This window comes from Eretmochelys imbricata, chromosome 9 (genome assembly GCF_965152235.1).
Source record: "Eretmochelys imbricata isolate rEreImb1 chromosome 9, rEreImb1.hap1, whole genome shotgun sequence".
In the NCBI taxonomy this organism is placed as follows: domain Eukaryota; kingdom Metazoa; phylum Chordata; order Testudines; family Cheloniidae; genus Eretmochelys; species Eretmochelys imbricata.
This window is the reverse complement of record NC_135580.1, coordinates 52,950,125-52,966,899: the sequence shown is the minus strand read 5'-3', so window position 1 is coordinate 52,966,899 and position 16,775 is coordinate 52,950,125.

Genomic DNA, 16,775 nt, shown 5'->3' with positions numbered 1-16,775 from the left:
GGTCGAGGGATAGGGCTCTGCTTCTAAATCCTTGTAGAGGATACACTTCATCCCTGCTAAATTTCATGCTGTTAATCCAGGTCTCCCTCTGTGTTTTGAACTCTAAAGCTCCCTTGATCACATTTACACAGGCACTCCTCCTAAAGACTAGTTTGAACTTTAGGGCCGATGTCTGTCTTTTGAGCTATATCACATTGCTGATGGAGTTATCACTGTAATACCTAGGTATCATATGCGAATTTATCTGTGCCCCATCAAAAGTTTCCTGTCTTGAATACCCCCTTGTTGGCCAATATCATGACGTATGTGGGCATTTTAAAATGGCCATCAAAAAATGAATCACATGGAAATAAAAACTTGGCCCTCTTCTCCTCTCTGTGGATGATCCGGCCCAGCGCAGTTCATGGTAATAAACACTGCATCTGTGTAGGAATAATGAATATCTCAGATATGTACAGTAACTAGGCAAGAGTCTTCTGTGGACTCTCAAAAAAGGAGAAATCTGTAAATAAAAGATTTCCTGTGTGGTCTCTCATCAGTGTTTTTAGCAATCATTATGGGCCTGATCCAAACCCAGCTGAAATAAATGGCTGAACTCCCATTTATTTTAATGGGCTATAGATCAGGCATCTGATGTACGTCCCCTTTACTTGTGCATGTGCTCCTAATGCAATGGTATGTACGCTCAGCTTTTGGCTTGGCAAGTTGTACTGTTGCCTCTTGTTACCTCTGAAAATGTAAAACATAAGTAGCAGGGACAATTTAATCTCTACTAAATTATTTTAAAATACTGCCTTCTGTGGAGGCAAGAGAGATTGCTACTGAGCTTCCCGCTCCTGCTTTGATAATCTTTTAAAAGGGAGACACAACCTTTTTTCTCCGCCAGAAAATCCCATTTGTGCTACTCCGACAGTGCAAAGGGGAATTAAAGGCCCTAAGTGAGGAGCTGAGGATGTCTACAGGCCATAGATAGGTCTAGGGCAGCAGTCCTCACACAATGTGTGTGGGGGGGGACGGGGGGGGAGGGGGGCATTGTTGGAGTGCCTGTGCTGTGGTGATTTCTGCTGGCAAACAGTCCCTAAGCGGCCAATGCAGCTTAGAGTTGCCCTGAGGTCTTTAGGTTCTGGTTGAGCCGGTTACTTAAGCATGTGCCTAACTGAAGACAAAGGTACTACCTGCATGCTTAGAATTGGATATATGCTTCAATGTGTTCCTAAATTAGGGAGTGAGTCGGTTTGACCAGATAGACCTTGTCAGCCCTGGATAGTGAGGTATTCTGAAGTCTGCTAGCAATTTCAGAGTCGCACAAGACAGTAAAGATCGGAAAATTCTTCTGTAATCTGAGCAAATTTAAAAAAAATCTTCATGTTGATTTTAAATGTTTGGGATCAGATATTTTGTGTAAATTTCGGGCAAGTACCTCATCGGATTTATTGCCTTCTAAAAATTGGCTAAATTTATGCTCATTCCTATTTAACTCAATAGCGTCAACTTTCTCTCAGAACGTAAGAATGGCCATACTGGGTCAGACCAAAGGTCCATCTAGCCCAGTATTCTGCATTCCAACAGTGGCCAATGCCAGGTGCCCCAGAGGGAATTATCAGAACAGGTAATCATCAAGTGATCCATCCCTTGTCATGTGACCCATTCCCAGCTTCTGGCAAACAGAGCCTAAGGACACCATCTCTGCCCATCCTGGCTCATTGCCATTGATGGATCTATCCTCCATGAATTTATCTAGTTCTTTTTTGAACCCTGTTATAGTCTTGGCCTTCACAACATCCTCTAGCAAAGCATTCCACAGGTTGACTGTGCATTGTGTGAAAAAATACTTCCTTTTGTTTGTTTTAAACCTTCTGCCTATTCATTTCGTTTGGTGACCCCTAGTTCTTGTATTATGAAGAGTAAATAACACTTCCTCTTATATTTTCTCCACATCGGTCATGATCTAAGTTCCCTGTAAGCTGCTTGGCCATACGGCCGCACAGCAACCTATTTAGCACCGCACAGGTGCTCAAGGAACCTGCCCGGGGACCTGCTGTGGCTGGGGAAGGGGTGCTCCTCCCTGGCCCCCACATAGCCTAGCTCCCAACCTGTCATGGCTGGGGTGCCCCTCCCCTGGCCCCAACTCTGCTGCGATGCAGCCCAGGCCGGGCCCAAGTGCGGCTAGTGCGGCCCGGACCCAGCCGCGGACGGGTCGCCTGGACCTGCTGGGGAAGCACGGCCGGATCAGGCACAGCTGCGGTTGGGGCAGCACAGCCCAGGCCAGCCCCAGGCGTGGCCAGAGCATCCCGGACCCAGCCAGGGCCGGGTAGACCCAGCCCAGACCCAGGAGTGGCTGGGGCGGCCCTCCCACAGACCAGACCTGCTAGGGCCAGGGGAGGGGCACATATCTTGCATCCCCAACCCCAGAGCCGCCGCGATGGGGAGAGGCATCTTTCCCATCCAGCCCTGGTGCTGCTGCTGCAGGGAGAGAGAGCTCGGGGGAGTCCTCTCCCCACCGTAGCCCCTGAGCACCCTCCTGCACCCCAAACCCCTCATCCCCGGCCCCACCCCAGAGCCCTCACCCCCTGCAGCCTAATCCTCTGCCCCAGCCCTGAGCTCCTCATCCCTGGTCCCACCCCAGAGCCCACACCCCCAGCAGAGCTCTCACCCCCCTGCACTCCAACCCTCTGCACCAGCCCTGAGCCCCCTCCCACACTCTGAATCCCTCAGCCCCACCCCACAACATGAATTTTGTTATGTGCACCGATGTGAAGGTAATGATTTGGCTCAAGTTCCTTTAAGAAACATGCAAGGTAGTTTAAATGAGGGCTGGGTGAACAGTGCAAACAATGTTCTATGCGTATTGATACAGCCTTTTAAATGCATTCGCATTGCCCATATTCATGTCCTGTTTGTGTCTGTTCTCCACAAGTGTTCCAGAACCGAGTTTTAATAGAATGAATGTTCAGGGAATACAAATGTCAAAGTCAAGTGAGCAAGAAGACATGGAAACTGAATTTTTCATTTGCCTGTATGAGTGTTTGTGTGCCCATTCAGTCAGGAAACAGTGGGACTTATCTGACCAATCAGTGAACCAACATAGCTCAAATAGGGTTTGGTGCTCCTGGACATGCCTTGAAGTCAGGGGGAGTAGAGGACTCAGCCATTTTCAGGAGCGCTCCATGTTTTGCAGGATTGAGCTCATAGAGATTACTGAACATTTAGCAAGAGGGTTGCAATCATTCCACACTGTTAAAAACATTTGGAATAATAAATAAATATGAGGAAATGGATCTGCTCATGGTTATTCCACTAGCACCTTCCTAAGAGGATAAATTCATCAGATCACCAATTTGGAATGAATTATTTTCTCAGCTCTATCTAAATGACTAAGAACCTCTTTTTAAACCAATCAGCTTAAACACATATGGAAATGAGGTACTCCACATACCACCTTCAGTAGACTACCAGGGCCTACATTTGGGGTGCTGTTCATTTGGATGAAGTCAGCCATGGATTTTTTTGAAAGTCGTCTGTGACAAATGGGTCCTTTGTTGGGCGGGTTGAACATTTTTTGTTGAAACTTTTTTTCCACAGAGAAATGGATTATTGAGCAAACAAATTTTTTGTGAAAGTGTCTGCTTTCTGAGGAAAATTTTGATATCTCATCAGAAAACTCAAACCTTTTGGTTTTCAGCTAAAAACTGAAATACTTCCTCCAGTAGCCAAATATTTTGGTTAAAAATTTAAAAGTACTTCAGTTCACAATGGCACACTGTGTCTCATGGGGGTTGTGGTTTGGGTGTCTTATGCACCCATTGTTTCTTGTGGGTTGGTCTCTCTTCGTCTCCTTCTTAGAAAGTCTTCATGGACCAATGTCTGCTCTTTTCCCATGGTTTTCCATTGATTTTAGAGGAGCAACTACTCACTTACAATGGTGTGAGTGAGCGGTGGATCAGGAAGGACCAATATTTGTTCATTCTTGTTTGTTCTCCTTAATATCAAGTCATCTAGATTAAAAAAATGCTCTTTGTATGTGGGGAATATTTTCCCCCATGTTGTATAAATTAAAATGTAATTTGAAATGATTCTGTCCTCACCAAAGTCTGCACTCTGCCTCCAAATCCAACCCTAGTCTCTCATTATATCAGCCCTATTTCTTCTGTGCCCACAGAGATACCAGCCTCAATGCCACTTTTTTCACACTGGTCTTTGTGTCTTTTTTATGCACTTCCCCTGTAAGTGTATGAGTGGGTTTTCAGAAGCATATCAGGGAGCTGGGTTCCCTTAGTTGCTTTAGAAACTGCACACTCTTGTACTGCCCTCTCAATTTCTTGCTGCCAAACCATCACCACCGTCACATTCTAATACCTCTTAAGGCTCACATCTGCAGTGCCCCAACAGTGGCATTAACTATTACTGTGCTTGTTATTGAGCCAATAAAAGAGGCACATGCCTCAACAGAGTCTAACAATGTATTACAATATATAAGTGCTAGCGGGGCGGAGCCTCAGACTAGTCTCTTTGGGGCAGGGACATTGCTTTCTCTTTGTTCTATACAGCATCAGCACACTTTTTGGTACTGTAAAAATATTATAATGTCGATGGACTATTAAATCAAACAGGAATTATGTTGAAAATTCAGGAAATTGTTTTCTGTGATTCAGTTTATTGCCAGTGACCAACTCATGTCATGTTTTGAAAATCCATAACCCATGCTATATATTTTCATTCATTCATCCTGCCTGCCAAGTGGTGAAATCAGACAAATGTCTCAGATTCTTCCCCGCTACAGTTGCTCACGCTGGGATTACCACATAAATTGGTTCAATCATACTGTGGAGCTTTATCTTGGCCTTCTCTCTTACTACTCTGCAATTGCATCGGCAAGCAGTGCGTTTTTAATACAACTTTTGCTTTGCTAGAAGGGTCTATTCTAATAAACAAGCGCCTCTTAATTTTATCGATGTCCTTCCACTCAAATGCAAAATGGCAGCAAAATCCTTTCTCTGTCACTTAGTCTGCACTAATCTTAATCCTACTTCATTCAAAACTTTGGAACTGAACTGTTATTTACATGAGATGAAAAGAAGATATTTAAAACATGACTCAAGTGTCTTCAGAAAACTGAAGAATACTTTCCAAAAATTAGGCAAGACCTAAAGAAAGTAAGATATCTGAGAGAAAGTAAGAGCAACTGACCCCGTAAGAGAAAAGGTTTTATGAACAAGTATATCCCACTAGTTCCTTTGCTTGTAATGTTAGTTCTTCTTTAAAATACTTTGTGAACAAGATTTAAAAAGCTTTGCTAAAATGTAAGAACATCAATTGTCTTTGACTATTTAAATAAGAATTAATCTAGCTTTTCATTCGGACCAGAGTTCCAGGTATATAGGAAATCTATGGGGAGGATTTGTTTTTGTTTATTTTGTTTTTAATCTTTAGGAAAATTGTAGTGCTCAAAAAATACTATGCTGTCATGGGGACTAACAGACGAGAACAAGACATGGCTTAGACTGGCACTGAGCCTACTGAACCTACGGAGATAGCTTTGCACTGCAGTCCTGTCCTATTATCCTGTAAGCCAGGGGTGGGCAAACATTTTGGCCTGAGGGCCACAGCTGGGTATGGAAACTGTATAGCGGGCCATGAATGAGCTATGCCAATTTATACTACCAAAAGTTTTGACCTAAATAATTCCTCATAATAAAGATACTGTATACCCAAAACACTGGAAAATTTCCAGAAAATCCTCTCCCCCTTAGAATAGAATAGTTATCAGTATATTTATATGAACATGATTGAGCGTTAAATTCAATATCTTTAAGAAGATGCATGACTGAATTCAAACCATGCCACCTGCCTACCTGACTGGAATGCTACTCTTTGGAAGGGTAAAAGCTACTTTTATTCTGCACCGAGAAGAACACTAAGGCTCAGATTCTTGAAGATGTTTGGGTACCTAACTCCCATTGAGGATCTGGACCTAAATCCAAATTACCTGCTTTCTTTGTTGGCTCCTGAAGTTCTAGTACTGAGTCTTAGATAGCCAGATGCATGTGATGTAATAATTAGCAGGCCCTTAAAAAAACTAAACTAAAGCAACCATCTAAAACAGAACCTTCTCACCATGGCCAAAGGAGAAATACTCCTCTCAGTACTGCCATGTTTTTTTGTGGGACCTAACAAGAAAGTGTTACTATCAAAGTTTTTGAGAGAGAAATCACAAATTGCTCTTTTTCCATGGCCAATTTACATGCTTGTTATAGTAGACAAGAATACCCAATTAATCTCCAGGCTGGATATGGGAAGAAGGCATCACAGCCTGGATATGTGTAATTTGCTGGTGTGTGTGATGACCTTTGACCTGTGTCTGAACAGTCGGCCACACATTGCAATTTCAAGAACTTCTTGTGAAATAAATTAGGCTTGTGCTACCACCAAACTAATCCTTAATTTATGTGTCAAATCTATTCATATAACATTTTAGCCCTTAATTTAATTCTTTACATTTGCCAGAATTCAGAGTTATCTGCTTACATACTGAGCAGGGTGCTTTTGAAGGCAGTCAGATTACACTCTTTTGCCTCATCAAATTACTTCTACTGGGGTTTTTTAATTCCCACTCCCCCCCAAAGGCCCCAGTTCAGCAAAGCAAGTAAACATGTGTTTAAGAGCCAGATTTTTCAAGATATGTAGGTGTCTAACTCCTATTGATTTCAGTGGGAGTTGGGCACCTAAATACCTTTAAAAAATCTGTCCCTTAGTCTAACTTACATCAGTGGGAGTAAAACACATGCTTAAGTGCGCTGCTGAATTGGGGCCTAAATCACTGAGTTAATTACTTGAGTGCATTTCTTTGCTGGAATGTGAAAGCTAACAAACAGTGCACTAAGTTGAGGCAACATTTAGAGCTAAATCAATACCCGTCTCAAATTAGTAGTCCTCTGTCATCATGGCATTCAATGACACCAATGTCCTTTCTGCTGCACTCACTTCCCATTCAATAATCTATCGCACTCGGTCGGGATGGCTTTTGCAGTGTTTCATGGGTTCAGCTGCAGCTAGAGAAATCGTGAAACCACGGGTGCCAGCAGAGGCAAACAGTCACTGCTCCTGGCTCAGTGTGGAGGAGGGGGCCCAAGGGGTATGTGTGTTAGAGAGTGAGTTCACCCCACACTCACCCCACAGTGGCAGCTCCTGTCCCATAGGATTGGGCTTGGCTCCCTCCTCTGGGCATTGTGACTTGGCGCATGGGGTTGCAGCACCACTCAGACTTGGCTAGTCTGGGGCTGGATTAGGGCTGTGGTGCTAGAGTGGAGGGTGCTGATGCAGGCGGTTGGTGTCTCCGGGGCAGTTTGGTATAGGTCAGGGCAACCATTGAATTGTGAGGCTACATCTGCCCCTGCCCTGGGCGGTCACATTCTAAGATGACCCAAAGATTCCACTACAATACAGAACCTGAACTCCAGCCTTCCAACACTAGAGTTAATAATCTAGTGACATTTTCAATCAGTGAAATTACCATCTCAGTATCTTCACTCACAACAGAGAGAAGAACGATGTCAAGTTGATTACATGCTCTGTGGAAGTTGATTACATGCAAACAACCTACTCTATATTAGCACTGACTTTCCAAAAATCAGATCAGCAGTGCACACACGCTACTAAACAAACTATATGCCAATGTTATTGAAATTGACACCAACAAGTCATTTAAGTGGAATAAGCATAATATTTTATAGGTCAGCATTAAGGTTGGGTGTTGCACTGTGATTTTCAGTTCCCTGATTCTTTTATATAACATTTGCTATGTATGATTGTTACCTTTGCAAAAACTGTACGAATAAGATATGTACAGCTATATGTAATATTATACAACTGTATAGCTCTACAGTGTGTGAGCCAGACTTTCCAAAGAACTCAGCATCCACGATTGAGGCCAGATTTTCATAAATACTTATCACACAGCAGCTCCCATAATGTGTTTTGTGAAAATTATACACTCCTTGTGATGGGATGTACAAACCTGGCAGTGGCAGGGTTAACAGGAGCTTGAGGGCTCAATTAGCACACCTGGAGGGGCGTGGAGGGTGTGTTAGGCACAGTTTGTTAGTAGACCCAGTTGGGGAGGAGATGGTCTTCAGAGAGACCAGTGAAGGGAAGAGACCTAGGAGATCCAGGGGGACAGTAGGCCTTAGGATTTCTCTCCTAAGAAGGGAGCTCAGGTGAAGGGACAGAGCAGGAGAGGCAGTAAAAAGCTATAGAAGCATAGTGTGCTCCTGTGCCTTTAACAAAGGGGACAGATCCCAGAGAGCCAGCCCTGTGGATCATTGTTCCAGATGAGGGGCAGGGAGCTGGGGAGACTGCCCCTACCCCAGAGAGAGCTCTGCCTGCCACATACAACAGCTTTGATTGGCTGCCCTTCCTCATCACCCCGTCCACAGAGGAGAATTTCCCTGTTGATGGATGTGTTTTCCCTGTAGGAGGGTCTGAAAACCCTAGATTGGCCAGTCTGTATCATGGGGAGTTTTTCAATTTAATTGTTTGGTTTTTATAAGAGGGAAGATGCACCTGCAGTTACTGAGGTCCCTCGATTCCAACTCGTGTCATGGGACAGGGACACGAACCCCTTGTAACCTGAGCCATTTCTGATGAATAAGGCCAGGAAACAAAGACCAGTCTGTTACCAGCCCTGCTGTGGGTCCGACACTTACTAGACTTCTCTCTCCCTCCCATCCTTCAGTCTAACTCCCCAACCCCGTCTTCTCCCCTCCTTAACTCTCCCTCTTCTGTTTCCCACTCATTCATCCATCAATCGTTAAATCTCAATTACCTCCCACAACCTTGCCACCACCAAAATCAGATCCCAGTTGTGTCTCCATCCAGTGCCACAAGCCATCTCTCACCACTGCTGCAGGGGGTGTGAAAAGATGCACAAGTACTGGTGAAGGCCAAGTCACTAGCTGCAAGCGTGTGGTGATAGATGGGACTGAGATGCCATTTGCTTTGCCACTTACAGAAATGTATATGGCCAGAGAGAGATCCCGGTGCATGGCAGGGCTGGCTTACAGACTCACGTAGACATAGGGTTTGCCAGAAGGTCTCATGCAGTGGGGGAAACCCGGAAGGCAACACGGGACAGGCACAGTAGTGGCTGGACTAGAGTTGGTTGGGAATTTTTCAACTAAACTATATTTTTTTTGTCAAAAAAATGCAGATTGGTTGAAACCGAAACTCTGTGGGAATTTCTCAACTCAAAAAATTTTGAAAGAATGTTTAGAAATTGTTGAACCATCATGTTTCAGCATTTATGAGGTGGAAAACACTGATTGTTTTTCCAGTTTCACATGACTTTTTGTTTAGAAATTTAAGTTAACTAGAATAAAAAAATTTAAAAATGGTTGAAATTGAAACAAGGTTTCTGTTGACCTGAACTAATTTTGGGAGGGAGGGGGGAATTTTTTGATTGCAAAAATTTTCAAGATTGATATTTTAGCCCGATTTCGGGCCAAGACCCTGCCCCTGCTCTGCCTCTTCCCACCCAAGGTCCCACCCATGTCAATTGCTCCTCTCCTCCCCTCCCTCCATCGCTCACTCAATTGTCTCTGCCTCCCTCCCATCCCCCACCTGGGCTCCCTCTGCTCTGGGGCTGGGATGGGAGCTGCTGCAGCCTTACAAGGAGCCTGCCTGCAGGAAGGAGGCAGCCCTGGATGAGCAGGGGCTGGTGCAGGTTAATGACCCGGTGCCTCCCCCTGCCCCACGGTAACCAGACTTTTGGTATCCGGTCAGTACATCTGACTGGACGTTGCCAGGTCCCCTTTTTGACCAGAAAATCTGGTAGAAAACCAGGCACCCAGCAACCATAAATGGCACCCAAACACAGAAGCTAAAAACTGGACTGCCCAGGTAAAACCCAGACAGGTGGCAACCCAACATGGAACAACTGTTTTCTGCCCAGCTGTAGGTTGGACCTTGAATGTTGGATGGACCAGTGCTTAATGCGCTTCTGGGAAGTGCTCAGACACCATAGTGATGAATGTGGAATAAGAAGCTAAATCAACTAGAAAGTGCACGTACCCAGTAGGAAAGGTCAACATGTCTCAACTTTCAACATTTTCTAACCAGCTCTAGAGCCTGGAGAAATTTTTTGAATTTTGACAAAATCTCAAAATTCAGTAAGAGGTGGGGGCAATTTCTTTTTTTGACACATTTTCCTCCCCTGCGCACACACCCAATGTGTTCCCCTTACTTTGATGCATGACACTAGTGCTTGGGCACCCTGCTGTCAATTTCATAGAATAGAATCATAGAATCACAGAACACCCTGTGCTCAAAGCAGGACCAATCCCCAACTAAATCATCCCAGCCAGGGCTTTGTCAAGCCTGACCTTGAAAACCTTAAAGGAAGGAGATTCCACCACCTCCCTAGGTAACGCATTCCTGTGCTTCACCACTCTCCTAGTGAAAAAGTTTTTCCTAATATCCAACCTAAACCTCCCCCACTGCAACTTGAGACCATTACTCCTCGTTCTGTCATCTCGTAACACTGAGAACAGTCTAGCTCCATCCTCTTTGGAACCCCCTTTCAGGTAGTTGAAAGTAGCTATCAAATCCCCCCTCATTCTTCTCTTCTGTAGACTAAATAATCCCAGTTCCCTCAGCCTCTCCTCATAAGTCATGTGTTCCAGTCCCCTAATCATTTTTGTTGCCCTCCACTGGACTCCTTCCAATTTTTCCACATCCTTCTTGTAGTGTGGGGCCCAAAACTGGACACAGTACTCCAGATGAGGCCTTACCAATGCTGAAATAGAGGGGAATGATCATGTCCCTCAATCTGCTGGCAATGCTCCTACTTATACAGCCCAAAATGCCGTTAGCCTTCTTGGCAACAAGGATACACTGTTGACTCATGTCCAGATTCTCCTCCACTGTAACCCCTAGGTCCTTTTCTGCAGAACTGCTGCCTAGCCGCTTGGTCCCTAGTCTGTAGCGGTGCGTGGTATTCTTCCGTCCTAAGTGCAGGACTCTGCACTTGTCCTTGTTGAACCACATCAGATTTCTTTTGGCCCAATCCTCTAATTTGTCTAGGTCCCTCTGTATCCTATCCCTACCCTCCAGTGTATCTACCACTCCTCCAAGTTTAGTGTCATCTGCAAACTTGCTGAGGGTGCAGTCCACTCCATCTTCCAGATCATTAATGCAGATATTGAACAAAACCGGCCCCAGTACTGACCCTTGGGGCACTCCGCTTGATACCGCCTGCCAACTAGACATGGAGCTATTGATCTCTACCTGTTGAGCCCAATGATCTAGCCAGCTTTCTATCTCATCAGCTCATCCGGGGGATAACTTGGTCAGATGATCAGTCTGCAGGTATTTACAAAAAGAGGGACAAAACACCGTTCTTTACACAACCAATAAGGACTTGGGACATGCCTTGAAAATGGATCAATATATAGTCACACACCCTGACTGCAACTGACTTTGTGGCAGTGTTCTTGTTAAAAATCTTAGTTACCACTGAAAGGAGGGTGTTTCTGTAACGCACACACCTCCAAGGTGTGGTGTTCTGTCCCATCTAGTGCCATCGAGACCACTTAGAGAGAGAGATTAATGAGTCTGCTTGACAGTCTTAGCTAAGGGCCATATGGTTTTTAGCTCCTGGAGTAGAGGCTCACGCATTTAGCTGTAGAGGTTCCCAGGTTCGATCCCACCCACCGATGACCGGGGTCTGTTGGTATTACATTTCCAGACAGCTAATTGTCTCTCTCTTTTTCTCCCTTGTGTTAGACTCGCCCGCATACCACGCACATTGTTATCTTCCCTTTATTCAATTGTCAGTTCTTTGGGACAAGGACTGTGACTGCCTTTGTGTTTGTACAGCACCCAGCAGAATGGGGCCCTCATCCTACCTGAGATCTCTGGGTCATTTAGGAGTATAACTGGATGAACTTTTCTGGCCTGTGTCATGTAGGAAGTCAGACTACATGATATCATGATTCCTTCTGGCCTTAAACTCTGTGAATCTGTGTAAAAATTAATACATTTATTACAAGAAACTACTTACATCCAAAAAGCTGAATCATGTGGATTCAAGAAGGTTTGTTTTCAGTCCCCCTTTTGGAGCTTTATCCCACATCTGTGTCTTGACAGATTGAAAGATATAGCTGTAATACCCAGTTACCTTCATGCCAGCCTCTAGGGAAGGGGCTATTTTCATGCTTCCAACCCCAGAGTTCTCTATATTCCACAATGTGATGGGCATCATCTTAGTTTTAACCTTCACAGTCTCCTCTATTCTATATGCTAGTGATTTCGGGGTTACATTTCCATATGCATTTGTATATATACGTACATACAAATCAAAGTACTCCAGTATTTTGTAGCACTTGTCCAAAACTCTGCATCTTACAATTGTGTCACTGCAGCAATTGTTTGATTTATTTATTATTACATGACACTGATATTGTTATAAAGGTTATTAGCTGCACTTGCATAGACTTTACCACTAACTCAGGTTACATGTAAAAACCAATCTAGTGGTCACAACCCTGGGAGAGAAAGAAAGAGTGTAGAGAGGAAATGAACCTCATTCGGGGCAGGGATTGTTTCCTCTGCGTTCTTACAATGAATCTCTTATTTGTCTGGTGTCTCAGTGCTACTGTGACACAAATCATAAATACATGTATTGTGGGAGTAACATCCAGCATGAGAACAATGGAGGAACAGAAAGAGCAGGGTAAAAAGAGAGGGAGAGAGGATAATATATTGCATAGAGCAAAAATCGAAAGCTCGCCAAGAGAAAGTGGATGTGGAGCAGCACTATGATTGGGTAGAAGCTGCTGTGTGTTAAAGAGACATTGATGGATTGGAGCAGTTACTGTGATCAGTGATGGCTCCAGTGTTGGTTAATCAAAGCACCCTGCAGTCAGCAGCAGGTGGTGTAGTAGTTAGGGTTGGAATTGTAAGCAGGTGCATTTCACACCCTATCAACCTTTTGCAGTTTCACATGCTTTACTTTAAAACCATTTGCCTGAATTCTGTAGGGATGGAGGCTGGAAAGCAGGAAGCTCCTCCAAGCCAGCAATTTCTTCTGGGGATGGAGTAGGTGTGAGGTCCTATTGTCCTTGCTGGGAAAGGTTTATATTGCTCATAATTTTTCTACAGCAAAAAATGCATGACATTTTTTTTAAAAAGCCATAGCATAGCAAGCACTTTGCAAACATCCTGCACATGTCAGCCAGTGCACAGAACTCTTATAACTCTGGTCCCTTGGCTTCTCCTGAGCACTGATCAACAAATGTGTAATGTTGTGGTGGTTTTGCAATGTGAACAAACGTCCATCATGGATTCAGCTGAGCCCATCCAGCTCTATCCATTGTGACTCAGTCAGGATTAGAACCAAGTCTCCCACGTGAACAGTCGTGCAGCAGAATCCCTTAATAAAATATTCCTTGAGGTCATAAAAGGAGACGGGAATAAAATTCAGAGAGAATTGCACAGAACTTCATCAGTGCTATTAAAATGTAGACGTTTTTAAAGTAAATGCCTACGGATTATACTCCTGGTTTTGTCCTTTGAAGCGCTGTCTTGAAGCTACTTATGCTGCCATCTGGTTCTGTCTGTGACCAGCTCTGTTCACATGCGGTTTCACCTACCTGGTCCGTTGAACTGCTGTCAAGAGACCTCTCTGAAGCAGTGGCACAGAAAGCAAAGTGAAATGAGTCGCTAATGAGGGGCAGGTAGTGAGGAAAATAGGGCCAATTGCAATGTTTGAAAGAACAAAAGAAAGAAAAAGTCCTGTTTGAGTGGATCAGGCCCAAGATCCATCTGGTCCAGTGTCTGTGTCTGTCAGTGGTCAGGGTCAGCTGCTTAATCTGACCAGATATAGTATCATTAAAATATGGTAAGACCCTGTCCCAGTTTGTGTTCTCCTATCTATGGTCTCTTGCATTTCTCCTTTGTCATGTCAACTTATCATAGGCTTTTGGTCTCAGAACATCCACCACAGACCTCATGTAGTGTATCATCTTTGGCCCAGATCTTGTGTTGGTGGACACTGTGATGGGGGGCCCTATTGTTGGGCTGGGTGTCCCCCGTTGGCCCAGTGTGGGGTTGGTACACCCCGTCACCCAGTTATTGGGATTCCCTGTTAGATCAGGTAATTGCAGTACGGTGGGCTCTGGACCCCTGGCGGGGCCGAGCAAACAAACCGTCAGTAGCCCCTGAATCTCCGGGCTGGGGCCGACAACAAAAGTTGGATTCCTGGCTGTCTGGGTAAGATGGAACAATGGTCAGCCTGTAGCCCCTGGGCAGGACTGGGCAAACAAATAGTCTATGGACCCCCAAGCCCCCTGGCTTGGGCAGGCATTAGTAATTGGGGTTCTGGCCATCTGAGTGAGACAGAACAACAATCAGTCTATGGCCCACCGGTGGGGCAGGGCAAACAATTAGTCTGTAGCCACTGAGCCTCCTGGCTGAAGCAGACAGTAGCAATTGGGAACCAGCCTCTGGGGCAGGGCAGAACAGCAATCAGTATATAGCCCCTGGATGGGCAGAACAAACAAACAGCCTGTGGGCTGTGACTGAGAGGAAACAGCAGCCACGCCTAGTGGTCTGTGGGGTGTGATAAGGGAATCCAGCCCCTCCTGCTCCACAGGGTTCCAACCCAGGGCCTTATGAAGCCGGGGACCTCCCTGCTAAGGGTTTAGACATCAGCTTCTACTACATCCCCTGGGTCACTTCCGACCACAAGTTGCATCCCAGGCATCTCATTGGCTGGCGGCGGCTTGGCATCCCTGTCTGTTTCCTCAGTCGGTGAGTTGCCCGTAGCGTAGTCTGGGCCCACAGGCTCTGCCGCTCAGAGTGTCACTGGCCCCTCAGGAGAAGCCTGCAGTACACATCCTCCTTACTCCGCAGCCAGCCCTGACTGAGCTGGACTGCCTCCTTTTATCTGGTTCTTCCACCTGGAGCATGTGCAGCAGGAGAAAGGGGGCATGACTTCCTGGGACCACAGTCTTTGGTCCATCCCCATTGGCCCAGTGCAGGGTTGGTATACCCCATCACACGCCCTGCCCCTCAAGTCAAGACTAGATGGTGGTCCCTCCTCGTTCCTCTTCCCTCCTACCTGGGAAAAGAAGTCCGCGTTTGCGTGGGCTTGGCCCTGGCGGTGAAGTACCTCAAATTCGTAGGGTTGTAGGGCAAGGTACCATCTCATAATCCTGGCATTAGTGTCCTTCATGGAATGGAACCATCCGCGGGGCACATGATCTGTGATAAGCTGGAAGTGATTCCCAGCAGATAGTACCATAGGACTTCAATTGCCCATTTCACAGCCAGTGCCTCTTCCTATCATTGAATAGCTTGTCTCGCGAGGGAATAACTTCCTGTTCAGATAGAGCACCAGGTGTTCCTCCACCTCATGCTCTTATGATAGGACTGCTCCAAGGCCTACCGCTGAATGTCGGTCTGGAGTATAAACCTTTTTGAAAAATCTGGGTGAAAAAGGACTGGCTCCTGACTTAATTGCTCCTTCAAGGCCTGGAAAGCATATTCGCAGTCCTTGGACCACTTCCTTCTCTTGGGTTGGGAGTTTTTTGTCAGGTCTGTTAGCGGTGCTGCTAATGTGGGAAACTCTAGAACAAAGCATCTGTAGTAACCGGCCAGACCCAGAAACTGTCTCACCTGCCTCTTGGTTGTGGGGGCTGGACAGTCTCTCAGGGCTTGGACCTTATCCACGAGTGGGCGCGGCTGCCTCCGCCCCACCGTATATCCCAGATATGTTATCTCCTTTAGCCCTAGGTGACACTTGGATTATTTCGCCATCAGTCCGGCTTCCCCAAGGGCTTGTAACACTGTGGTGAGGTGTCTAAGATGGTCTTCCCAGCTGATACTATATATCATTATATCGTCAATATAAGCCACAGCATATTGCTCGTATTCTACATAAGTAACTGGTCCATAAACCTTTGAAAGATATAGCGGCCCCGTGTAGTCCAAATGGCATGGCTGTAAATTGGAAGAGGCAGAATGGTGTGGTGAAGGCTGTCTTTTCTTGGGAGGCTGGGCCAGGGGAATTTGCCAGTATCCCTTCATTAGATCAAGAGTAGATATGAACTTGGCATTCCCCAACCCACTGCAGTAACTCATCTACCCCTGGCATAGAGTATGCATTGAACTGGGAGATCGCATTGACTCTCCGAAAGTCTATGCAGAACCTCGTGGACCTGTCCAGTTTTGGAACAAGGATGATGGGACTTCTCCACTCACTATGGGACTCTTCCACAACCCCTAGGGCTAGCATCACCTCAAGCTCTTCCCTGATGATTCCCCACATTTTCCTAGGCAATGGTCAGTGATGATCTCATACCTTCTGTCCTGGGCTGGTGGCTGTGTGGTGGTATGTCATCTTTGTCTGTCCAGGTTGGGGTGATAGAACGGCCAGAAAAGATTGGGTCAATTGTTGCAGCTGATGCCATTGTTCTTCATTGAGCTCCTGTCCAGCTGCAACTGCTGTGGTGTCAGGGGGATTTGATGCAACTGGACCCAATTCAAGTTCAGCAGGGTAAGGGGCAATTAACAAGCCCTCTTGGGCCTTCCAGGTCTTTAAGAGGTTGATGTGGTACACTTGGGTGTCGTGCTGCCATCCAGGTAACCAGACCTCGTAGTCTACCGGCCCCACCCTTTGGACCACTTCAAATGGCCCTTGCCATTCGGTTAACAGCTTGGATTCAGATGAGGGGAGTAACAATAGGACTCAATCACCGGATTTGAAGGTCTGGAGACGG